This window comes from Canis aureus, chromosome 20 (genome assembly GCF_053574225.1).
Source record: "Canis aureus isolate CA01 chromosome 20, VMU_Caureus_v.1.0, whole genome shotgun sequence".
Lineage (NCBI taxonomy): Eukaryota > Metazoa > Chordata > Mammalia > Carnivora > Canidae > Canis > Canis aureus.
Window position 1 is genome coordinate 54581303 of NC_135630.1, and position 26404 is coordinate 54607706.

Consider the following 26404-nt stretch of genomic DNA (forward strand, 5'->3'; position numbering starts at 1 on the left):
GGTTTTTGACTTTGAAATGGGAAAGTAGGTATAAACCAGAACATAAATAGGGAAGACTAGTAAAGACCATGGAGTATTTGCTGTGTATGTGACAGTGTGCTAGATAAGTTCATTTTGATTTTCTCATTTAATCCTTCAAGACAAACATAAACATTTATTTTTACCCCAGATTCTCTATGAGGACACTAGCATCCAGTGGATTGATTCTCTTACCAAATGTTATACAGGATAAACAGGTAAATCTGGGTCTTTTGGCTCTAAAGCCCTTTTTTGTATCACATCATGCTACCTGTAAGTAAACATGATTTGTAATCTTTTCCACTTTCCATTTCAAATCTAGTCCATGTATTTTGTTGACTGTAATTCTCCCAGCATCTCATTCTGAATCCTGTTCAATTTCCCATCCTGGTATCCCCTTCTGGCCATATCCACTGTTCCCCAACACCTTTCCTTTCCTGCCACTTTAAAAAAAATTGCTCACCTGTATTTCAGTAGGATCACATTCTAACCTGCAATTCCTCAAAAACTGGGGTAAGAAACTGACCAATACAGTGATATAAATATATAGATAGAGATGAATATCTGATACATATCGGTTAGAAGGCTAATTCAACACATATTAATGTCTTCTCAACTAGCTTTAGATAAATTATATGAATACCAAGATCTCTCATTATGATTTGTTTATTACGTTTTGTCTATTTAGTATCAAAAATGTATGTACCTTATGAAAATGTGGGGAGATTGGAACTTTTGTGCACCATTGGTAGGATTGTATAATGGTGCAACTGCTGAGAAAAAGAGCATGACTGTTCCTCAAAAAAGTAAAAATAGGGGCACCGGGGTGGCTCAGTGGTTGAGCATCTGCCTTGGCTCATGTCGGGATCCCAGGCTCCTGGGTTCGAGTCCCACATTGGGCTCCCCACAGGGAGCCTGCTTCTCCCTCTGCCCATGTCTCTGCCTCTCTCTGTGTTTCTCTCATGAATAAATAAATAAGATCTTAAAAAAAAAGCTAAACTAAAAAGAGAACTTCCATATGATGCAGCAATCTCACTTCTGGGTATATGTTAGAATGTAAATAGGGAGGACTGGCTCTCAAAGGATTCAAAGCAGAGTCTTAAACATATAGGCACCCACATTCATAGCAGCATCATTCACGAAAGTGTAGAGGCAGAACTTGAAGTCCACTAACAAATGAACAGATGAAGAAAATGTGGTCAATACATTCGAAGGAGTATTATTCAGACTTCAAAGGGAAAGAAATGTTGTTACATGCCACGACACGTATGAGCCTTGAAGGCATTACACTAAGTGAAAGAAACCAGTGAAAGACAAATCCTGTATGATTTCCATCATAGGAAAATGATAAATACTAGTCACATTCATGGGGGAAAAAAAGTAGAATTTGGTAGAGTTTCAGTTTTACAAAAGGAAAAAAGTTCTGGAGCTCTGTTGCATGACAATGTGAATACACTTAATACTACCTCTGCTCTCTATGCTTAAAAATGGTTAAGATGGTAAATTTTACACTGTGTTTTTTTTTTTTTACCACAATAAAAAAAAAAACATATATGCCTTGCAAGAAATGAAAGAGAAACTTGTATTATTAAAATTAGGGCATGCTATATAACATAAATAAAATAGCCTGTTTCTATTAATGGCTTTCTCAGAAATGGTGAGTACATTTCTTTGAGAGTCTTTATGGAGCACTACCTTTTGCTAACATTCTGTTAATGTCCTTTGAGTTGGTTTTCATATGTTGGTTGTGGATATGTTATTCTGTAGATTAACCCCTAAAATAGTTCAGCCTTGTTACCACCTATTATTTATAAACTTCCGGTTATACTTAGTGATGTCTTCTGCTTTTCTCTTTGGTTCCATGTATAATGGTGACCAAGTGCACTTGGATCATATGTGATTCTAAGAGTCATTAAAGGAAAAGAAAAGTAGATAGTAGCCTGATTTTATATAACTGTGGTATTATCAGAAATAAAAAGTTGTTATCTATATTAAAATCATTACTGAACTTTAGATTCTATAAGGAATCCCATCATGCTTGGCCAAGTTAAGAACTATAATTTATCTTTCCTTTCCATTATTACACACTCAGCTATTACTAAAACCTTACTTTATTAGTTACTGCAAAAAAAAAAATTAAACCTTTATGTAAAACGATGGTTAACAGAGGTACTAGTATGTTTTAAATTATATCATATTTTCAAAGTTTATTCTTTCATTTCTCTATTAAGAAACTTAAAGTTGATTTAATTTTATTGAAATGAAATATACTAATAGTATATTATATAAATAATAGTTTAGATATACATATATTTATCTAGGACTTTTATCCATGTTTCTGAACCCCTCCATTCCTTTAAATTTCTATCCATTTTTTTCACAAAAGATGCTTGTCTTTTTCTGTATAATTGTTTTTCAGTTTTCATCCTTTTAAAAAAATAATTCCTTAGTGAATTTTTGTTTTTGAGTAGTTTATTGTTATGGATGATTCATAAAATGAAATATCTTACATTAATCATAGGCAATGTTTCTTCCGCTTTAACCTTCTTACCTAATCAGTTTAACCTCCTTTCAGGAATGAAACTCAGTTTGGGATCTTCCTATATATATTGTTAATTGCTTTCAAAAATTTATGGTTATCTAAAATCACCCAGCTTATTCATTTCTCTTTGCTTTCAAAATGGCATCATCGAGATAATTACCCTTAGCTAAGCAGTTATTATTCGTATATTATTAATATTTTAAAATAGGCAAGCAGTATTAAATTTGATTCTCCAAGTATGTTTTTTATATCTTAAGAAGTTCATTTTAGATACCGTTGACATTTATAACATAGCATAACTTTTAAATAGGTCACTCAAATTCCTTGATGAATTGTTGCATTTTTTTTTCCTAATATGGGGGTAACTACTTAATCACATAAAGGCAAAAAGGTATTCCTTCTCAGCATACATATTGGGTTCAAGGCAGTTCCGTGATTTAAACATTTCCCAATATTATCATCACTTAGCCTTTTTACAAGCTGCATTAAATTCTCTAGGTATATATTTCTATCAGTATGACTCCATAGATTTATAACATTACTAATTACTCTATTTAAAAAGTACACTCATTATCACTTGATTTGAATTTGTGTATCTTTACCATCACTTTGTTTAAAATGGAGAAATCTAAGTTGTAATTTTCTGTAAGAAAAAGCAAAATTAAGAAAATTTAGCAATAGATGCTTCAAGAACGTCTTCACTTGGTATATATGTTTGCTTCATTAATTCTGTGGTGCTTGAAAATACAACTTTGAAAAATCCTACAACCTCAAAATAGCAAAACACAAAGAAAACACCAAGAAAAAAAGAAAGAAACCCAAATACACATAGTGGTCATTAAAACGATTTCCCCAGTGATCCCCTGAATTAATGGTGCAGCATTCACACAGCTGAGTTCCTATTTCTTTCTCTTGTCTTTTATTTCTCAACCACACTTGGCATCATTCTGGGGTGGTTTTTTTCTTCTTTAACTATTTTTATAGACTTTTCCTTGCCAGAGGGGTGCCTGGCTGGCTCAGTTGGTAGCGCACACAACTCTTGATCTCAGGGTCATGAGTTCAAGCCCCATGTTGGGCGTGGAGCCTACTTAAAAGTGAAAACAAAGCAAAACAAAAAAAACTTTTCTACTTCAATTACCCTGTATTTGTTTTTCAATTTGTAGACCACTGTTTCTTCTGAATGAAAAAATATAGAAATTCAAAATAGTTTCCAAGATTCTCAGGTGCAAATTTCTGTCTGTTTACTGAAGTAGAAATCCTTACTAATTTAAGGATATTTGAAGAAAATCACTATGTTCAATTCCTTTAAATGGAAACTAACTCCTACAAAATGTTATTAGCTTAAGAATTGGCTAAATAGAAGCTACATATTATTCAAACTCACCTACTAAAAAAGAGCATATATGGTTTGCCTTTTGATTTCTATTTTGATGTCTTTTCAGACATGAAGCCCTCGTATGTGTAAGCTCCTCTTCCTCCACCTTGCAGCCACCATCACAGTCTCTGTTTCTATGAGTTTGACTATTTTATATACTTCATATAAGTGGGATTATGCATTATTTGTCTTTTTTGCAACTGGCATAATGTCGCAACTTAGCATAATGTCTTCCGGTTTCATTCATGTTGTCTCACATGGCAACATTTCCTCTTTTTCCTCCACCTCTCCCATGTCCCCTTCTTTTTCCTCCTCCTCTTCTTGTTCTTCTCCTCCTCCTTCTTCTGCAAAACATGGAGTTGGAAAAGGAAGTATATCAATAGTCTTTTTAGATCATTGTCGATATTTTTCTTTGCCACTACAACGAATCTCAACAAATAGTAGTTTCTTGAAGGTTAATTGCAAAGTGGAATCTGAAACCATATTAATACATTTTACATGTGCTGCTACATGAAAATCCCTACATCTATTTGCACTTTGAAAAAATTAGTTTTACCATTGCATGCTTTGATAATGTATGTTTGGTAAGATATTGGTTTGCTGAGTTATGTATATCTTTTAAATATGCATATGTTTCATTATATAATACATTAAAATTAATATTTATAATATCATTATCAATCTCATCTGAAAGTGTTGGTGGCTGACTATAAAGTTTACATTAATAGATAAAAGTTTTCAATCCTTTGAATTTTTGCTTGAAAATTCAAACTTCGGAAAAAAAGAAAATTCAAACTTCGTGATTGGCAACAAAGACTAATGTTTTTCTTGAGGTTGTAGGTCATTTGGTTTATTCTTAGTAAATGTCCAGTAGCCGCCAAATTCGAATTATTATATTTCCTTGTCAGTCATTTTTTCAAGTAAAAATAATGCTTCGGGGAAAAAGTGGCTAGTTTAGCTCACAACCCAAATAATTGCACACATTCTTGATGATTTCCTTGAGATAATCATCAAACTTTGGTGTGCAAGAGAATAGCTCTACGTGGGCTTCCCATTTCATCACACATAATATTAACAATGTCTACTCAAGGGCATTCTTAAACAAAACTGGGTGTTGTTTGTTTTCCTTTGAGTGTATGAGAAAAATACAGTGGTTACTGATATTATTTGGTGCATCTAATGTTATTCAAACCTAAATACCAGCACTACTTTTGCAAAGAGTAAAATTCAATACAATGAAAATAATAAATAAGGTCTTGTAATTAGAAAAAAGCTTTGATTTTTTTGGACCTCCCAGAAGCCTCTCAGGGATGACCCAGGAGTTCACAGACCATGCTTGAAAACAGCTGTCCAGACTTTACAACATGCATATTTAACACATTAAATTCAACTATCAATTAAAATCATTACCATGTCCCAGATAATGCAAGTACTTTAGAATACTTCAACTTCATTTACGTCTCTAATATGCCTCTTATGCTATTGCTAGCATATATCTGACTGTATTTCCTTGAAAAACCTATGAAATTGTTACTGCTTTGTACAGAAAACTTTTCTAAAAATTTATCCACATGTTTAGCATTTCCATTGTTCTTTATTTTTGTTACACATTTGTACTTCTATCAGGAATAGTTTTTCTTTTGTCTTCAGTACTTCCTTTAGAAGTTCTCAGCGAACTCCAAAAAGTTAATTCCCTTCTCTCATGTGTTTGAACACATATTTATTTTGCCTTTATTTTTATTAGAGTATTTTAACTGGAAGTAGAATTTTAGATTCTCATTTATTATTATTTTATTATTATTATTACACTTTAAGGATGTCATTCTATTGCCTTCTGGTTTCTGTTATTTCTCAATCCCATCTGGATATTGACCCCCATCATCCAATGACTTCAAAGAGCTGTTTTGTTTGTTTGTTTCTTGTTTGTTAGTTCTGTATTTTATCCAGCTTTATTAGTTATTCTTGGCAGAGCTTTTTTTCTCATACAAGCTACTCCATCATAGCTGGGAACAGAATTCGTTTCTAACTCATTTTTTAATTATGGAGTAAAATAAATACGGAAAGAAATGTTATATCTAATTCTAATTGCATTTAAATTATTTTAAGTGTTCAGGTACCACAATATTTGTTTGACCTTGACTATTAGAAGACTTGAGGGGAAAATATCAGCTACATTTAATCTGTTCACACATTGCTTCCTGTGGTTATAAGGCAGAAAGCTGAAATTTGTCTTTGTGTCAGACTTTTGTACTTTGGAATGAATCATTTTGATAAACTCTTAGTCATGAATATGTAAGCCAAGTACCTTTGTATTGTGTTGGCAGCAGTCCCAAATATTTGTTGAGTAAGCAAAATGCCAATTCTTTATAAGAAGTTGGTAAGTATTTCCAGTACAGTGTGAAAGGCTATACCAGTTTGAACAGTGTGAAATAGGTAGCTCAGCAGAAGGATAATTTGTATAGTAAGGGGGGATTGTTAGCATCTATGGTAGAAGTCTGAGGAACTTGCCAAAAAGAAGTAAGTAGCTAAATGTGGAGGTAGCCATGAAGGAAAGGGACTAGCGACAGGGGGAAGAGGAGAAATAGCCAACAAGAACCTCCCAGTGTAAGTGAAAAACCAATGAACTGTAGGGGACAAGTCAGTTAGACAAATTTTAGTACACAGTCCACTTTTTTATTTTAATTCCTTTATGATATTTTTCATAGGAACTATATAACTGACCTTCCAAAATATCATTCAATGCAGACAGTTTAAGTGGCACAGAAAAGCAGAGATGAGGCCACCAGATGTTGCCAAGAGGGGCAGTTCACAGCCAGAAATGAACAACAACAACAACAAAAAAATCAAGAGATTCCCTAGAGGTTGTAGGATTTACTTGAGCAAGTTATCAAACTTGAATTACTTTATTTGATACAAAAAGAAAAGAAAACCTCAAAAAAGATGGGAATGCACTTAAGTTTCAATGTCTACTGAAATAAGGACTAAAGTAGAGAATTACATAGAAAAAGTTTCATGGAAGGACATTTTATACTTGAAGAAGAAATCATAGAAAACCCGTATGTTTTTAAAGAATACTAAAATATGCAATACTGCACAGTGCCTAAATTAAACTCAATATTCTATTTTTAGTATCACTACCAGTGGTAGAAAAACAAAGGTTCTTTGAAGGCATGTTTTACCTTTACAAATAGTAGTTCATATCGATAAGCAGTCCAGCCGTTAATCCCAAGAACTGCCTAGAATGAACAGGCCTCTGGTTACAACTTCTAATATCTAAGCTAAGTAGATTTTTAGTTATGCTTCTTTCTGTGGAACCACAAAATGGCAAATCTCTAAAATTTGAAAACTTCAAAGCATTGTTGGAAATTGATTTATAGTGTAAAACTCTATAGATTATTAGAGGGAAAGGTAAGTTTTCTTCTCTTTCATTTGTTCTTCTTAGAAATGTCTGCAAATGTTAAAGCAATTTTTGTGGTTTGGAGAAATAGGGTGAAACAAAATAATAATAGCATTTTTTTTATTTACTCAAAATCTTCTACCACTTTCATATACCTATATTATCCTAAACCACTGTGGGAGATTTTTTTTTTTAAAGTAGTCAATGAACTAGTTGTTTCAATCATCCATATATCTTTCTGTAATGATTTGGCTGTACTTTTTCATAAATGAATTAAAAACAGTTTGTTGCTTGGTGTAAAATAATTATTTTATTCATTTAATTATTTTAATTTCAAAATAGAGAATCCTACTTCTCTTTCAACAAATATATTTGACATATGTGTATAAGTCAGATATGCATCATTCATCTAAATTTATATATTTATACACCTATATTGCATATTAATACAATTAGATATAGACATAACAAAATGACTTCTATAGGTCCCAAATTTCTATAGTTTTATTTTCAGTTCAGAACACACGTACAATTCAATACACTTATTAATCAACCATTAGAAGTGTGTTACTATGTTGAAGCAGCCATGGCCTTTGTTCCATGTCACTTGCGTTGGCTTAGGCTGACACATAGCTACAAGGCATGACGGATCAAAGTAATTAAAGTTCCAATCATTTACCTTTCTATGTTCAGTGTCAACTTGGCTAGCCTTCCCCCTGAGTTCCTAGTATTTTAATTTCACCAGATGTGTGTGTGTGTGTGTGTGTGTGTGTGTGTAGGTGGGTAAGCATGCACACATACCTGCCTGTGTATGTGCTCGTAAATAATAAAGAGCTGTCATTACTTTTGCTGTGTTTATAGAATTTCCAGCATTTTCATTTAAAGTTTTCTTATATATTATTAAATTCCTTCATTATTGTAATTTTTTAAATAAAAACCTTGACTTACAATGAATTTACACTTCACGTAAATTTGAGACTCTCTGCCTTAATATGTAAGATGAGAATCATCAGTAGATAGAGGTTATGTCTGTATATGGAAAGACAGATGCTGGGAGAAAGTTTGCATGATCCTTGAACAATCCTTCTGCATTAAGCCAGATAAATACGAGTCCATCTAAAAAAATTGGATACATAATCAACTCCTTATAGAGTTCTCAGATGAAGACTTAGTTTACAATTTAATTTATGTCTCTAACAGCCAACTTTTCTAATTCAAGAAGATAAATTAAAAAAATTGGTTTAGATTAAAAATTGAGTTTTCCAACAGAAGTTCACTGCAATCACATGGTGTTCAACTACAGATATTAGCCAAGTTAATGGACTCCAGGCAACCTTTCATGTTACTATTTAATAGTTTCTATTCTCTAGATGATTGCACCTAAGATTTTAGCCAGATTGACGTTTTAATGATAAGCAACACCATATTAACATTTACTATGGGAATCTATTCAATAATGCCAATTAATGATCACCCAGATCCCTTGCTTTTACACCTTGGTTTTACCTTGTTTGATCTTGCCCTAATACTTTTACTTAACTATACTACAAAAAGATATAAAAACTTTTGAGATATTGGTACTATTCAGTTCAATGTTATTTAACAAAGATCTCCACAATTTTAAAATCTTTTTTATTTATTATTTTTTGTTTGCTTGTTCAGTGGCAGCTTAGATAGAAAGGGAGTGTATTTCTAAAATATCTACTAAAAAAAGAACTCAAGCATTAGCCTATCTATTTGTATAACTATTATTTGGAAAGAATAGTAGATCAGTGGAATTACTACTTTTATAAAGTATATCAGTTAAAGAATTATGCCCGCAACAGAGTCATATTGATAATAATGCAGCCATTGTTAGCATTTGATTAGTGTCATGCATTAATCGTTTTTTGTTGATTGATGGCTTTAGGATAATATATTTGTTCCAAGTTTCCTACATGAAACATTCTTTTGATCCTGAAAGTTATCCTGTTAGGATCTCCCAGCCTCTGGCATTCAGTTGCTAAAAGCAGCATGTTCATTTAGCTGTGGATGCCATAGAACTTTAAAGCAGCATTTTGTCAACAGGACTCCAAGTCACATCTGATAAATTAATAAGGCAGGATTCTCTTCATAGAGGTACTTTGTCTTTTAAAGTCTTTCAAAGATTACCAAATGCACTATTTTTGTTGCTTACTATTACACAGAATTCTCTACGGATTCCCTGGCTTTCTGGTTAGGCTGACCTTTCTGGTCCATGAAAGGCAGTTGTAAAAGCTATATTTGCCAGACTTTTCATAAACCAGTTGAGTGTAGAGAGAAAACTGGATAATTGACAAATGTTATATTGTGTGTATGTGTCTGTGTCTGTCTATCTATATATGTTATCTATTTTTTATTTAGATTTGCAAAGTGTGGATATAGAAATAAAATTAAAATTTTTTACCTGATATCATTTTTCAAAAGATCAAGGACATTTTCATGAAACTTGTGTGATAGACTTAAATTCGGAATAAAAATACAGACTTTCTAAAGTATTGACAGTTGGCAAACTTACTCAACAATATATTTTAGAGTGCCTGTATTTTAAAATAAGAAGTCCAATGATATAATATTGGTCAGGGTATGAATTTGAAAGTATGTGAGTCTGTATGTGACAAAATAATAATATTACATATAAGCCTTACCTTTTACAATTCCTCTTTCATCGTTTTATATTTTTAAAAAGTCATATATAAATATTTGCTAAATATTAAAAACATTAGAAATTAAAACTATTCTGGGCCATAAAAAAAAATCTAAGAAAAAGCCACAAGTGACACATAACAGTGGCTCTTCTGTTTCTCCTTCTCTATTAATGGTATCTATATTTCTTTTTCAAGTCTTTATTACATTGACTAACAGCCAGCACTGTATCAAATAGCTATGTGATAATGAGGATCTTATTTTGCACATCTAGATAAAATTCCTATGAGATTTTGCTAGTAAATATAATGAAGCTCTTGGTTTAAAATAAGTTGTCTTTATCATCTAAAGAAGATTTCCATTCTTATTTATATATTTTTACTAGGAATGGTTGTTGAATTTTATCAAATGTCAGCTCTACATGTATTCAAGTGTTTATAGGATTTTAATCAACCTGTTACAAATCTATTAATAAATTTTCTTATGTTAAATCATCTTCATATCCCTAGGTTTAAGTTGGATTGAGTGTAATGAGATATTCCTAACATGGGAATCACTTTTCACCATCTTAAGTTTTAAGCGTTTATTAATATTAAAGATTGATCTATAGTATTCTCTTGGATTTTTTAATTTAAGGATTAAGATTATACTAATTCCTTATAATCCATAGGAGAGCTCCCCATCTTTTTACATACTCCTAAAGATGAAAAACCCTCCTTTTTCTTTCTCTATCATCTCAATTTTAATCCCTCTAAAATAAAGAATGGAAGATAGAAATGTGTGATAATATAAAGTTAAATCTGACTATAATGAAGAAATTGAGGCCAATTTAATAAGTTAAAACTTTCCCTGGTTGCACTTACATCAGCAACTAATACTCAGTACTGGTAGTCTTGATTGCTTTACGGTGTTGGTTGCTATGAAATAAGGAGCCACATCAATACATAATGTGAGGAATTAATCTGAGAAACAGTCCCAGATGACTTTCTTATGGATGCATGTTGTATCCTGGGAGTACACCAATTCTTCCAAATATCCATGTATATTTATTAGAAGCATAAAGTTTTGTGTAGGCTTCTGCATTTTCCATTGTAAAAGATGTAACACCCTATACAGAATTAATATTCATTATTTGTACCAATATATTATATCTGCTAAATTGTAATACTCTTTTAGGGGTTAAACCTGCTTACACATAACCAAAGGCATTGCATTTTAACCTTTTCTTTTCTCACAGACAACATTGAATATTTGAGGGAAGTTCTTCACCTTTTGATAGGAAAAATGAACATAAACCTAAAATTATACATTAAATGCTAAGGTTTTTATCAATCTGTTATAACGCATTGAGGAGCCCTAAGTTAAATACATGTGACCTCAGAAACATTAACTACTTAAGTGGTCTTTGGATACTTTGGCCTTCAATAGGATTGAATGAGAGTAGTGCTTAAACCTTCATCCCAAATACACTTTTTATGCTACAGATAATTAATAGCATAGCTTTTATATCAAGTATATGAAAAAATTGTCACAGAAAGTGGCACCCTTTCCCCGATTAATATATTTTTGATCTTAGAGTACAATAAAAGTTCTCCTAGAATTATAAAGATAAAAATAACTATATCTTTTTCCTACTGTGTGATTTTATACCTCACTTAATCTCTGAAGTATTCCTGTCTTTTTCTAAGAATATATGCATGAATGTATGTATTTCTTTATCATGCTCCATGTTCCTTAACTAATTTGAAGTCACATTAAATAAACCTGGCTATGCGAAGGAGTATCATCCATGTCTAGTTTGGCCTCTTTTTTTTTTAACCTAGAAAAATGCTGAGGTTCTACATATCTAATACATTAAATCTTGACTAATTTTTAAATTTAGGTATCAAAATTTTTGTTATAGATGTAATTTATGTCTATGTCTTCCATAAAATAACAAATCACATTCCACTTCTAAGTGCAGTTACCTCTCTATACATGTATCTCATTTTCAATGCTCTGTTTTAAACTCCTGGAAAAGAAAACATGTCGTTTTTATTTGTTTTCTGTGTGATGAGAAATATAATCCCTCTGATTTATCACCCCACATTTGTCCTGTTACAGGCACACACACACACACACACACACACACACACACACACAGCTTCTGTAAATTCTGACATGTCTATGATACTTTCTATTTATAATTCTTGGCAGGTGCATTTTAATAAAGCTGCTAAATGCTGCGGAGTGTTGCTGAAGTTTGCAGAAGACAAGCATTTTAGACTCTAGAGGCTGAAAGTAGCAGAGAAGTATGCATACACACCTCAAATCCACAGAAATCTGAGTTTGGAGCACTTCATCTTCACCATGGGATTGGGAAACTCAAGATCTGAAACAATCTGATCTAGCGCTCTTGGGAAGGCAGGCCCAGATGACTCCTGGTTATGAAGGAGATATGTTTAATCTTCACACAATTTTTGATACAAGAAATCAATTTTCAGGTGTGGACATTTATGAGTTCTGTGCTACCACTTGATGTTTCTTACAGAACAAACCTTTTGCACATACAGAATCTCAATAAGTAAAACCACTTATTTTTTTATTTATTTATTTTTTTTTTAAAGATTTTATTTATTTATTCATGATAGTCACACAGAGGGAGACAGAGAGGCAGAGACACAGGCAGAGGGAGAAGCAGGCTCCATGCATCGGGAGCCCGACGTGGGATTCGATCCCGGGTCTCCAGGATCATGCCCCGGGCCAAAGGCAGGCGCCAAACCGCTGCGCCACCCAGGGATCCCAGTAAAACCATTTAAAGCAATAGATTTAAAGTTAGAAATACAAGTATTAAGGATGGTCATCAAGAAGTAGCTGGATAAGTCATTTTTTTTCAGTATGTTTACCAAAATCATTTGTACATCTCAAATAATTACAGCTTTTCCATTATTAATTGGTATACAAGCTCAACTTTTCATCATATTTTGAATGCACTTGCAAAAATTTGTATGTATACGTTATTTAAGTTTTTGATACTTTTATATTTTTTCTTTCTGTGTGTTTTTTGGGAGCTAAGATCTTCTGATGTGCATGGACAATTGGTCATTTGTTTCTTTCAATTGACTAATTGTGCTATAATGTTTCTCAAATCTTTGCATGCTTCAGAAAAAGGTCTCACTTTGGAAAGTGAATTTATATAAATGAACCTGGGAAAATCTGACATTGTTGTGTGTATGCACAAATAACATATTAATTGCCAGATTTTCTTCTGGTTTCATGTAGGAAAAATTCAATATTACATACAAATACAATATATATTTAAAATAGATTCCAATATGTTAGGCTCTTATATAGTTCTAACATATGTCACTCAGTATTCACATCATGAAAAAAGAATATTTCTTAAACTAATTTTCCATCTCAGGGATGTCAAAACTATAAAAGGGATAATGTTAACAAAATTATGCTTAACACCACTAAAAATAAAGGTGCAGGTAGTATTGTGAGCCATCTGGAACTCCCAATGGAGGGCTATGTACCCTCCCTCACACAAACACACAGACACTCCTTCCCTCTATGGGAAACAGAAAACATCTGTTTGGTTTTTTGAAAGGCTGCCAAGTATGCATTACAGCAGGTAACATCAGGTTAAACTGTGTAACCAAAACAAGCACTAATCGCATTTAGCATCTACACACTTTTTAATGACCATAATGTCTCATGTCAAAGGAACTTTTAAATATTGTTTTTGAAACATTAGAATTACATGCAATTGGAGCATCTTAGAAGGAAATATGCATTGAAATATTCAGAAAGCTGAAACTAGTAATTACAACTTTAATTAGATTCTCTGGATTTTATATTTTTATTCCCCTACTTTTTTTTTTCTTTTCTGTTAAATATCTATTCACTCAAACTCCCTTTTTTTTTTCTTTCTTTTTTTTTTAGATAATACTGGAATAAACTTTGTGCCAATATATTGTTTACCCTCTTTCTTCCACTTATTTGGGCAGTTAGTACAAAAAAGATAAATTCAGAAATCAATGGCACTGTTTCTTCAAAGTCTAATGACTATAAATAGTATCATAGGACTCAAATAATTATTGTCAAGGAAAGCTATGTAATTTAAAATGTTACAAGGAAAATTAATATGTCAGGATATTTATCGGAGTGCCCAAATGTGCAGCTACAAACTTATCTCTAAAAATATATTCATTTAGAAGGCTACACCAATCTTACAAATAAAAGAGTTTCTGATTGTTTTATGAGCAATTTATACAGTTCTCTTCATAAGTCTTCAGAGACCTGTACTGATATTTTTATATCTGTGGTTGAATCAGAATAAGAAGTTTAGAATACTTGTACTTTTATTCCTTTTTACGTTAGCAACCATTCAATTACAATATTGTGTTTAACTATTATCATCATGAAGAGCCATAAAATATTCTATGAATAATGCTTATACTCTTGATTATATACTGTATTTTTATTTTAGTATAATTCAACATGTTAGAAACTATTAGAGGCGGTCTGCCATCGTCTGACATATCTTCTTTCATATTTCTACACTTAAAGATATTTCCTATCAGTGATTATTTTTAAAATTTAAATATGTTAAATTAAATATTATATACTAGCCTATATTTCCTGTTAACCAAAGGAATTTTCTTTCACAGTCTTTAGTATGTTTGGACGCACCTCTAGCTTGCCTGTGTGATGAGCTACACGGATTTCTCCCTAGTAAAACAACCATAACCACTGAAAATTATATAAAAATATAAAAACGTATTTAAAGTCTCTGGAAACCGTCCTAAATGTCATGCCAGAAAAGAAGAAACATGGATTGAAGATAAGCTCCTAAATATCTGTAACAATGAGAGTCTAGGATTTAATCCACTCAACTTCTTCCTTTCCCTCCTCATTTTCTCTACTCACTGAGATGAAAGCTCTACTCCTGGTGGATGCAGCCAACAATTCAGGACACCCTCTCAGTCCAACCCAGTGTAGGGCTAAGGCATGTCTCTGGGACGGGCAGGCCAGAGGACTAAAATCAAGATGTGGGCCTGCAGAGCATAAGCTCGGTTTACTGCTCTCTGGGTCTGGTGGCCCTTGGAATTCTGTGGCTGGCCACGGCATCACTCCAGTCTCTGTCTCCATTTTCACTTGGCCTTTTCTACTCTTTCTGTGTCCTCTTCTTTTGTAAAGGCGTTGGATTTAGGATCTGGATCCTAAATCCAGATTCCTAAATCTGGAATGATTTCATCGTTAGGTCTTTAACTATTTACAACTGCAAAGATTCTATTTCCAAATACAGTCACATTCTGAAGTTCCCGATGGACATAAATATTTGGGGAAACTGTTCAATCCACTACATGCATGAAAATTTGGAAATTTTGGTGGTGGAAATTGCAGAAGTCAGAAACACTGGTTTGGCTTCTTTTCCATGATATACTAACTGTGGGATTTGGGGCAAAATACTTAAAACTGTGAATCTCAGAAATCTTACTGGGGATTAAAAAAATGATGATAATGATTTCTATCTCAGAAAGTAGTAAGAGGATTAAAAATCCCGCGTATAGGGGTACCTGGGTGGCTCAGTCAGTTAAGCATCTGCATTTAGCTCAGGTCATGATCCCAAGGTCCTGGGATCAAGCCCTACATTGGGCTTCTTGCTCAGCAGGATGCTGCTTCTCCCTCTCTTTCTCCTCCCTCCCCCCATTTGTGCTCTCTCTCTCTCTCTCTCTGTGTGTGTCAAATAAATAAATAAAATCTTTTAAAATGTATGTGTACAAAATGCTTTCATGCTCTGACTTAGAAAAAAGAACTTTTTGATAAGTGGGAATTTAAAAAAATCACACGTCAGAATGCCTGGGTGTCTCAGTGGTTGAGCATCTGCCTTTGGTTGAGGACGTGATCCCAGGGTCCGGGAATCGAGTCCCACATCGGGCTCCCTGCAAGGAGCCTGCTTCTCCCTCTGCCTGTGTCTCTGCCTCTCTCATGAATAAATAAATAAAATCTTTAAAAAATCACCTGTCAAAAGTAAAATTGTAATAATAACATGTGGATCAAGGCTTTGAATTCAAGTGTTCCTGACTCAAATAACTCGTCCACAGATTTTATGATTTTATTCTTCTGGTACATGTGGAATTGTATTAAAATGTTAAGTCGTTCTAGGGGGACTGCTCAAATGAGATCTTTTTAAGTAAAGTATGTTTATATTAATATTAGTTATGGTTTGTGGTTATTCCATTTAGGATAAGTTGCTAATGGCCTCTGATTCAACTTTTGCATAAACAGGGCAAAGCGCTTATCGTATGTAACCCAATTGGAGGATATCCAGAACCACAAACCATGAATGATTCTAAAGAATCTCTTACAAGGAAAATACACAGTCAAACGCTGATTAGAAATAACAATCAAAACAGATACACAATGTTAAAAATGGGAACCTGTATTATCCTATATTATTATTAAGTTAGAAAATTTTAAAAATATGTTTGTTCAGAGGCTGCAATTAAGGCAATTGAACTAGATATTAAATAGTTGTTTGAGAAAATTGAATTCAATTCATAATTGGGGACATTTATGGTGATTTCACTGATACACTTCTGAATATGCATCTTTTATAATTTCACTAATCAAACCACTTCACAATTTCCTTTGCTTTTTTACTCTTACTTCATAATCTCATTTTTAAAGAACATATTTGTTGAATTTTAAGATTAAGTAAAAGAGACTTTAATATTGTGCTTTTTCACATATTGAAATATAGTAGGGCTGTTCAAATGAACTAAATCAACATGTACCAACATGAATAAGATTCAGAAAATTAAGTTGAATGACACAAACAAGTTGCAAAAAGAATTATTATGTCTATTTAACAAGAAAGTGGCAACGCTACATACTCCTCATACTTACAAAACTATGTATTAAAAGTATGAAACACAAATGAGACTGGGCACAGCGATGTCACAGCAATAATTACCTCTGAGGAGGTCAGGAGAAAAAGGACTGGGTGTGTGTGAAACTTTGGCTGCTAATATTTTATTTGACACGGAGAATGAAAGAAATTTGAAGCAAATATGGCAAAATAGTAACTCATTTCTGCTGTGAAACTTTCTGTATATTTTATACATATGATCATTTTTAGTGTGACATGGATAGAGCCATCAAATTGAACTAGCAGAGTTCCTGTCTAATGAAAACAAAACAAGCAAAGCAAAATAAAATGTGCGATAGTGCCAACCAAAACCCAAAACATCTCTTCTTGTGTTAAAAAATTACAAATGAGATAGCCAAATTCTTCTCTGCATTTTTAGAATAAGAGAGAAATGCCACCAATTTTCATACAGGCATGCTTCGTTTTATTGTGCCTCGCAGATACCCACTTTTTACAATTCGAAGGTTTGCAGCAACCTTGCATCAAACAAGTCTATAGGTGCCTTTGTTGCAACAGCGTTTGTTCTTTTCATATATCTGTGTCATGCTCTGGTAACTCTCATATATTTCAAACTTTTCCATTATTATTATATTTGTGATGGTGATCTCTAATCAGTGATTTTTTTTTTAATCAGCGATTTTTAATGCTACTGTTATAGTTGTGTCAGACCACCATGAACCACGTCCTTGGAAGACAGCAAATTAATATATAAATGTTGTTTGTGCTCTTGCTGCTCCACACACTGGACAGTCCCCATCTCACTCTCTCACCTCAGGCTTCCCCATTTCCTGAGCTACAACGATATTGAAATTGGCTAACGCATAACCCTACAACGGCCTCTAGGTGTCCAAGTGAAAGGAAGAGTCAGCTGGTGCAGCAAACTTCATTATTTTATTTTAAGAAATTGCCACAACCACCTGGTCACTCGGCAGCAATCAGGGACGAGATAGGACCCTTCACCAGCAAAAAGATTGACTCCCTGAAATTTCCTGAAATGATGGCTAGCATCTTTTAGCAATAGAATATTTTTAAATGAAAAATGTGACCTTTTGAGATTTAATGCTGTTGCACATTTAACAGACTACGTATAGTGTAAACATAACTTTTATATGCACTGGGGAACCAAAAAACTCATTCGACTCACTATTCCTGTGGTCTGGAGTCAAATGTGCAACATTGCGGAGATACATCTGTCGTCTTTCTGTTCCTTCTTCTTTCTCCTTCCCTGGTCATGTGGTGTCTACTCTTGCTTTGAACAGAAGCTGACCTAGGACAAGCCAAGCCACTGGCACCACTGATGTCAGATGTCATCACCTGAACTCAGTTGAGCTACAGCTTCACATGAGAAGCTTCACATTAGTGTAGCATGGTTAGTAGACGGGTCCCTTCCACTCACTTCTACAGTGCGCAAGTGTGTGTTCACACAAAGCCACCTGCTGAACTTCATCTGTGCACATGAGCCTTCCTTACAATGAACGGTTTTTGTGAGAAAGGTGAAGGGAAGATGAGCCAAATGGGGAAGTGAAGAGGTTTGCCCAGTGTGGAACTAGAGAAGTCATATGGACTGATGTTTGTGTCCCCACAAAATCTGCTTGTTGAATCCCTTCTCACCAATTTATGGTATAGATGGTGCGGTCTCTGGAGGTAATGAGGATTTGATAAAATCATGAGGATAGAGCCCTTACAGGAGTCCAAGTTTTTGCTTCTTCTCTTGGCTCTCTGACCTGTGATGACACAAGAAGTCAGCACTCCACAGCCTGGAAGAGGGCTCTCACCAGAACCCAACCATGGTGGCCCTTGGACTCGGATTACCATACCCCCAAATTGTGAAACATAAATTTCTGTTCTCCAAAGCTGCGCCATCTATCTCTGTCATAGTGGCCCAAGCTAAGACCAGAAGTAGGAAAACTATAAGTATAATATCTACATTCTAATTTCAAACAATTTCAATCAAATGTCTCTCATTTTTGCATAGAAATAAATTAAAGAATAAAGTTTATAATCTTCTAAATCCACTTAGACTTGAAGAATCCTATTTGGAAACTAAACCATTAAAGGAAAGTTGATTATAGAAATTCTATTTGCTTAAATATTAGAATAGTAAATTTAACTATTAAATAAATAAGTTTAAATGTTAATATAGTAAGTTAATAACTATATTAGAGAGTATAAGATCCATCTTCCTGGCGTGAATTTGGGTGGCAAAGCTAATAACAGGTTGTGAGCTTTCACTTCAGAAATCATCCTGCAATTGCAAACCTACATCCTCACTGCTGGGAACGTAAGTCTGAATTATAACTTAACGGATGAAACCGATAAGGTTATTTCCAACTTCTGACTCTTCACTGTTAGTTTACTGTTAACAAAGAAGAATTTGATCAAATTTAGGATATCAAATTTATTTTACACTACTTGTTTAAAAATAATTGCCTGTCTTTTTTTGGTGTATTGATCCTATGCAGAAAGAGGTGCCCACATTTTTTAATTAGGTGTTCATCTGCAGCTAATAGTACATATATGTACGTGTGTGTGCATATGCATACTTTTATATATAGTGTTATATTTATAATGATATGTCTTATATGTGTGTGTGACATACAATTAGTTATGTTCCACCTATTTTGGATGACTAATTTGCTTTTGTCATTTACTATCTGATTCAGAATTTTAACAATGATGTTTAAAAACTTAGTTTGATTAGTATTTGAATTAAGGCTCTAATATCATTGAGTCGTTTTAAACTGAAAAAAGAAAGTATTACTAATAATTGAAATAAACCTAAGGACATTTAGAGACTAATCACAATATCTAACTTAGAATGACACTGGATTAATTAATTTCCACATTTTCTATGTTTGCTAAAAGCTAACCTCGTCCTAAATGATAGGGAAGAAAAGTAGGGGAAAGTACAGAGTATAGCTTGGCCACTTTGGATCCTTGGGGAAATCTAGTGAGCTAATGAAAATGTTTACTAAGCCAGCTCTAATTTCCTTCAGAATTGCTTTTAAAGATGTTTTCTTGAACTACTGCCTATCAAACTTAACATTTTGGAAAACCATTTTAAGGCTATTTTCTGAGGATTTTTACCTCAAGCTCCCATCATGTTTTCTATTTTTTTTTTTATCAAATACCATCACTTATGTACTATGAAATATGCCTGATAAGCCTATAATTTCTAGATCACTGTTATTATTGTAGTATTTTTTTCTTTCCTTACCTTTTTTGGAAGAATCTTTAAGGACACCCATACAGGGACACCTGGGTGGCTCAGTGGTTGAGCGTCTGCCTTCAGCTAAGGGTGTGATCCCAGAATCCCGGGATCAAGTCTTCTATCAGGATCCCTGATTCTCCCTCTGCCTGTATCTCTTCTTCTCTCTCTGTGTCTCTTATCAATAAATAAATACAAATATTTTTACAAAAAGCACACACACATATAATTTGATAGTTATTTCATGGAGATTTAACTTTTTATGTTTAGTCTAAGGCATTCTAGTAACAAACAAATTTAAATTTTATATCGCTTTCTATGTAGGATTAATAAATTAGCTTTAGAAATGACACTCGGCTATATGAACCAAAAACATATATTAGAATTTTAATTTTACAACCGAAGGACATCAAGACAAGGAAACATGACAGAAAGGAACTTGATCTCCTCGGGCACAGTACTAACCCTGTATTTCTCCCCCTTTCCCTTTGACTTCCTCAAACACAACAACTCTTTCCAGTTTTAGACCTTTCATATTTGCTCTTCCCTCTGCCTGGGATACTTTTTACATGGCTCAATATTCTTGTTAACCCATTAATCCATCACTTCACACACACGGCCACCTCCATCGACACTTAGATTGCCCTTAGATGCCACTTCTTCTAAGTAGACCACCATGACCACGTGTCACTTGTCACTGTCTGAAATTATTTCTTCATATACTATTGTAAGCCTTTCCTTCCTTTCAAACTCCGCTGCCCTGTCCAACTAGAACAAACTTAGTAAAAGCAAGGATACTGCTCCTTATTCTCTACTTCCTTTCTAGTAACTAAACGATGCTAGGCACATACCAGGGGTCAATAAATCTTGTTGATTTCTGAAATAGGTTTTAAACAGGAATATATACTATTATGAAATGAATGTAAATATGACATCTTTGGTCTACTTATAACAATTTGTTCAGTTTGCGTCTATATTTCCTTAATATTTTTTAAAGATTTAATTTATTTATTTGATGGATTGAGAGAAAGAGAGAACAAGTTTGAGTAGAGGGAATGGCAAACAAAGGAAGAGGGAGAAGAGGGCTCCTCAGGGAGCAGGGAGCTCAGACTCGGGGCTCGACTCCAGGACCCTTGGTCATGACCTGAGCCAAAGGCAGACACTTAACAGACCTAGCTAACCAGGCACCCTCTATATTTCCTTATATATAAATTTAAATTTAAGCAGGCATTTAGCCAACAAATGGTGTTATAGAGATTCTACTCTATCTACATTATGAGTCATGGGAACAAAAGATGAGATAGTACATTATATTTTCTTTAAAATTATACCAGCTAAACTCAAATATGAGACTAGAACTACACTCTCTATCAGTCCTTTATTGTTTTCATAAAACATGCTGAAATCTAGTTTAAAAGCTAAATGAGGGACTCCTGAGTGGCTCAACGGTTGAGCATCTGCCTTCAGCCCAGAGCGTGATCCTGGAGACCTGGGATTGAGTTCCACGTCCGGCTCCCTGAGTGGAGCCTGCTTCTCCCTCTGCCTGTGTCTCTGCCTCTCTTGCTCTGTGTCTCTCATGAATAAATAAATAAAACTCTTTAAAAAAAATCTAGAATCATGCTTAAAAAAAAAAAAAGCTAAATGAATCTTTCAGCCTGTTTTGAAAATAAGAAAAGTCAAATAGTAAAAATGACATTGGATTCAAAAGAATTGACTTTCTCTGCGGCATTTCTTACTAGCAGTATAATCCCATGATATTTAACTATTCTGAGATTCACATGCTGTAAATGGAAATCATACCATGGGTTTGAGGCTTACGTATGAAAATATATTCAAAGTACCAGATAGAGTCCCTGGTAATTAATAGTCTCTCAATATATGTTATTTTCAGTCATCAAGTTAACTAGTGAGATAATCTGCATGGTTCTCATGATTCTAGCTGATTGGCATCAAGAATTGCCACATTGTCTTCCCAATCTTTTCTCTATTACAAACTGGGAACATTACCCATCAGTGCCTCAGGTTATGCCATTTGAACACTCATTGTTACCTCCATGGCTTCATTATAGCACCATGAAGTCCTTAAATTAAATAGAAGTAGAAGGTATAAAGATTATTGTTCATTAATTACTTCAATTCCTGTTTATTAGCACTTTGTTTTTGCCTCATTAAATTTCAATCAAAACTTCGACTGATGGGAAGAAAAGGTAGTGGTTCCCTTTCTGTGAGCAACTGGAGAAGGCTACTTGACCAAAGTCTTTCTGATTGTCTGAAAAAAAGATTGAGAGTTAAGAGAAAGAATCCTCCTCCTTTATTCTAGAGAATTTGGCAGGGCTTGCATTGCTAGTTCTTCCTCAATCTTCTCGACCTTTAAACCCCCATTAAACGCTGTTAAGTATTGAGTAAAACCTAAATCTTTTACACAAAGAGTTATGAGAACATCATCACTTGATAAATTGCTTCCTAATTATGCAATACTACTATTGTCTCTTTGTTGGACCAGGAAAATATACGGTCACAATGGACATGAATTAAAGTAAAGTGCAGAACCAGTGAATCTCAAAGATGCGATATTTAATATGAGCTTCTGAATGTCAACGTGACGCAAGTATTCTGACACTGTATACAAATACCTAGAATAAAAAAAAATATATATTTCTTTTTTTTTTTTTGCCATGCTCCAGTATATTCATGACCTTCTTCCTCTTAAATGTCTATATCTCTTTTATTTTATTTTATTTTTTATTTCTTTTTATTTTTTGGCCTATGTGGTCATGTGTGATGTTCATACTGGCAAGATACGCAGTGGCCTGTAACTGCCATTAGCTGATAAAGCACTGATTTTAATTCAAATTTTCTGAATTCAAGGCTCATGGGATAAGAGTAGTTTTAAGTTTGGAAAGGAAAGGAACAACAAGCATTGTAGGTAATGATTTAGTGCAATTTACTTGGAAAGTATTTAATTAATGATAGCCGTGGTATAATTTTGCTTTTCGGATATTTAATGTGAGGACTTTGAAGTCCCCCAGCTGCCCCCAAAGCCTAACATCCAGCTGCTGGGCTGCAGCCAGGCAGCATTCAAAGACCACTGCTTCAATTAGCTCCCCCCTACTTAGAACAGGTACTTATTGCCAGTAGTGATAAGTTAATCAACTAATGAGTCGATTAAAGAAGTAATTAAAGTGTAAAACAGCAGGAAGGGACTTGCTTTTAAAAGATGCTGTAATACTTAAGGTTAAGTCAAATCAGCTTACTTATATTACACCAGGTCTGTCTAAAATAAAATCTTCATGTGGCTCTCCGCACTGGTGAATTCTGCGGAATTAGTTAACGTAATCTGTGTGGCTATTTACTGTTGCCGTAGAGCCAGGGAAAATTTACTCGTTTTAAAAAATTCTCTGTAAGGGCCACTATGTGTCAGGAACTAAAAGGTATGCAAGGGGGAAACAGATTTAAAGTGCCCATTGTTTTAATAATTGTGCCAGGATTATGTGGATCAATTGTACATTTGACCAACTTCCCTTGTAGCAGCATTGTGCAGAAGAATGAATGCACGTAAACTCTATTTTGACAATATCTGCATGTTCTTTGAATGGTTCTTAAGTTTGATGTTTATTATATCTCTGGGGCAATCCTTTTATTTGAACACAACTTTGAAATTATAATGGAAATCAATGGACCTGTATGATTAAAGGCACAGGTACTCAATGACACACATTTTGTAGAATGTGTATTTGTGGTCACATTGCTCAATGTAGTACATTACTACTTAGAGGTTGGAGATGTTCTTATGCTAGTTCCTTGTTCCTAAAAATGTTTAGACAAAGTGAAATTAGTTCCCATTTTAAGAGAATCTTTCACTTTATGTCTTTATTAGTTCCTGTAAGGACAACAATTTTATATTGTTATCCCACTTTTCAGATTAAGAAATCTGAGGTAAAAGATAATCATGGATCCTGCTCAGGCTAACACAATTTTTAACAGGCTTAGAAAGAGTCCATAGACTCATCTTAAGTTACTTGTATATACTATTAATCTCTGGGTTCTAGTGTTAGCCAAACCCTGAAAATGTCACTGTGAGGAAATTTTCACTTTAAAAAAATATTTTTAATACTTTGTAGTAAAGGGTAACTTTAATGAGGCAGAGAATCTGCTCACTCCTTTCTGTCTGGGTAGAATAGAACACAGGTTTGCTGGAAGTTCCTTTACCATTTCACGTTATTTTAGCAGGCCTGATAGAATATGTGAAGTTTCCAGTCCCTTTTCTTAAGATCAATATTTAATCTCTATTACATCCAGCGGTCATAGTGATTTCCTCTTGGCACTGTCTCTCTTCCTAACCATGACACAGTTACTTCTATCAGTAAATCAACCAGATAAATCTCATCATGGCCAGAGCAGTGGCTCTCAAATGTGGTGTGCATCACCATCACTTGGAGTGCGTGTTGAAACAGACTGCTGGGCTCACCTCCAGGGCTTTGGAGTTAGGAGGCTTAGAATGGGGTCTAAGAATTTGCCTTTCTAACAAATTTTCAGATGATGTTGGTACTTCTGGTTGAAAGAGCACACTTTGGGGAGCACTGATGTGTAAAAAAGAGCAAACTCTTTGGAAAAGCAATGTCTCAGAGGTGAATCTTATATTTATGACAACATATGTATAATTTGGGGTGAGACACTTTATTTATGTAAATCTCAGTTAAGTTTTTAGATTTACTTATTTATTTCTTTATTTGAGAGAGAGAGAGAGAGCGCACAAGCAGGGGGAAATGGCAGAGGGAGAGGGAATGCAGGCTCTCTGTTGAGCAGGGAACCCAACATGGGGCTTGATCCCATGACCCCAAAATCATGTCAAAGGCAGAGAGACTGAGCACACAGGCACCCCAATCTCAGTTAATTTATTATAAAAATCTAAATCTACCTTACATTCTTCTTAGAAAATTATAATCAATGTATAATACATGGCATTTCAAGGGTATTCAGATATTATCTTTTGGATTTCTTGCTTTAGTGATATTTAAAAACTGTTTGGGTCTATTAAGTATACTCACTCTTCATTCATTAGGCTGCATAACCTCTTTGAAGTTTGTCATCACTATTTTTATTATATTAACCTCTTGTAATATATTTTAATGATAGTCTAAATCAATATATTCCCTTTTTTTTTCCTTTATGAGTTTACTGAAGAAGACCTTTACTTTCAAAATAATGATGCTTCCTCAGCCATGCTTTTTCAGGAAATGAGCCCTTTGATGGATTTATTTGTCTCTGATATGGCAACTTTATAAACAACATTTATGTTAGCTCTTCCAGTAGTTTCATATCAGTGCTGAAATACCTCCTCATGTCCTCTACCTTTTCCACTAGATTTTAAAAACATATTATTCATTCACAGTTATTTTTAGAACCCTGTTTGATAGATTCAATATTGGGGCCATTGCAAGCCTCATAATAGATTGCTTTATCTCTTGACAGTGAGTTGTTTTTCTTTTCTGTCTTGTTTTTTAAGGTGTGCTTTTTACTTCTTGATTAAACACTGACAATCATTTTTAGCATGATATTTAAAAAAATTGGGAACATCTCTTCTCTTAGACCTTTAATGTGAGACACTGAGTCAATCTAGATAGGAATTGCTTGGGTTTGGATTATCTATCTCTCTCCTTCCATACACGTGTGAGCCCACACACATACACACACAGAGCACAATATCTATATTTTGTCAAATTGATTAAAGAATAAATATCAAGATAGAGATTAACTAAAGGTGATGTGAGTAGATATTTATCTTATATTGAAGATAGGTAAAAAACTAATATGAAACATGAAGATAATAGTGTAAAAAAAGTGAATTCAAGAGCTGTGAAACATTCTAAAATAGTCTAAGCTACAAGTAATTGTAGTTACAGAAGAAAGAAAGAGGTAAGGTAGGAAAAAATTTGAAGAAGTCATAAATGAGGATTTTCCAAAATTAATGAAAGAAAATAAGCTATGCATCCAAGAGCTTTTGATAACCCTATCAAAACCAGATTTTTTTTTAGAAAAGTAATATCATAGTCAAACTGCTGAAGGGCAGCCAAAGAAAGTCAGGGGGATAAGAAACTGCATTCAGAGAAGCAATGATAGGAATTAGAGAAAATTTTAATTTAATTTAATTTAATTTAATTTAATTTAATTTAATTTAATTTATAAATTAAAATTTTAATTTAGATGATGCAAGCCAGAAACTTATGGAATGACATATTTATTGAAAGTAAAATACTACAATAAAGAAAATTGTCAACTCA

General features: G+C 33.8%; 1 long non-coding RNA gene across 1 annotated transcript in view; it reads right to left on the reverse strand.

Moving 5' to 3' along the window:
* Positions 1-2407: 2407 nt before the first annotated feature.
* Positions 2408-26404, reverse strand: part of LOC144291824 (uncharacterized) — a 323842-nt gene continuing 299845 nt past the window's right edge. Inside the window, exons 10-12 of the long non-coding RNA XR_013359381.1 lie at positions 20133-20300; positions 12302-12416; positions 2408-4279 (exon numbers count right to left, since the gene is read on the reverse strand). This is a non-coding gene — a long non-coding RNA (uncharacterized LOC144291824). The remainder of the gene's footprint in view (positions 4280-12301; positions 12417-20132; positions 20301-26404) is intronic.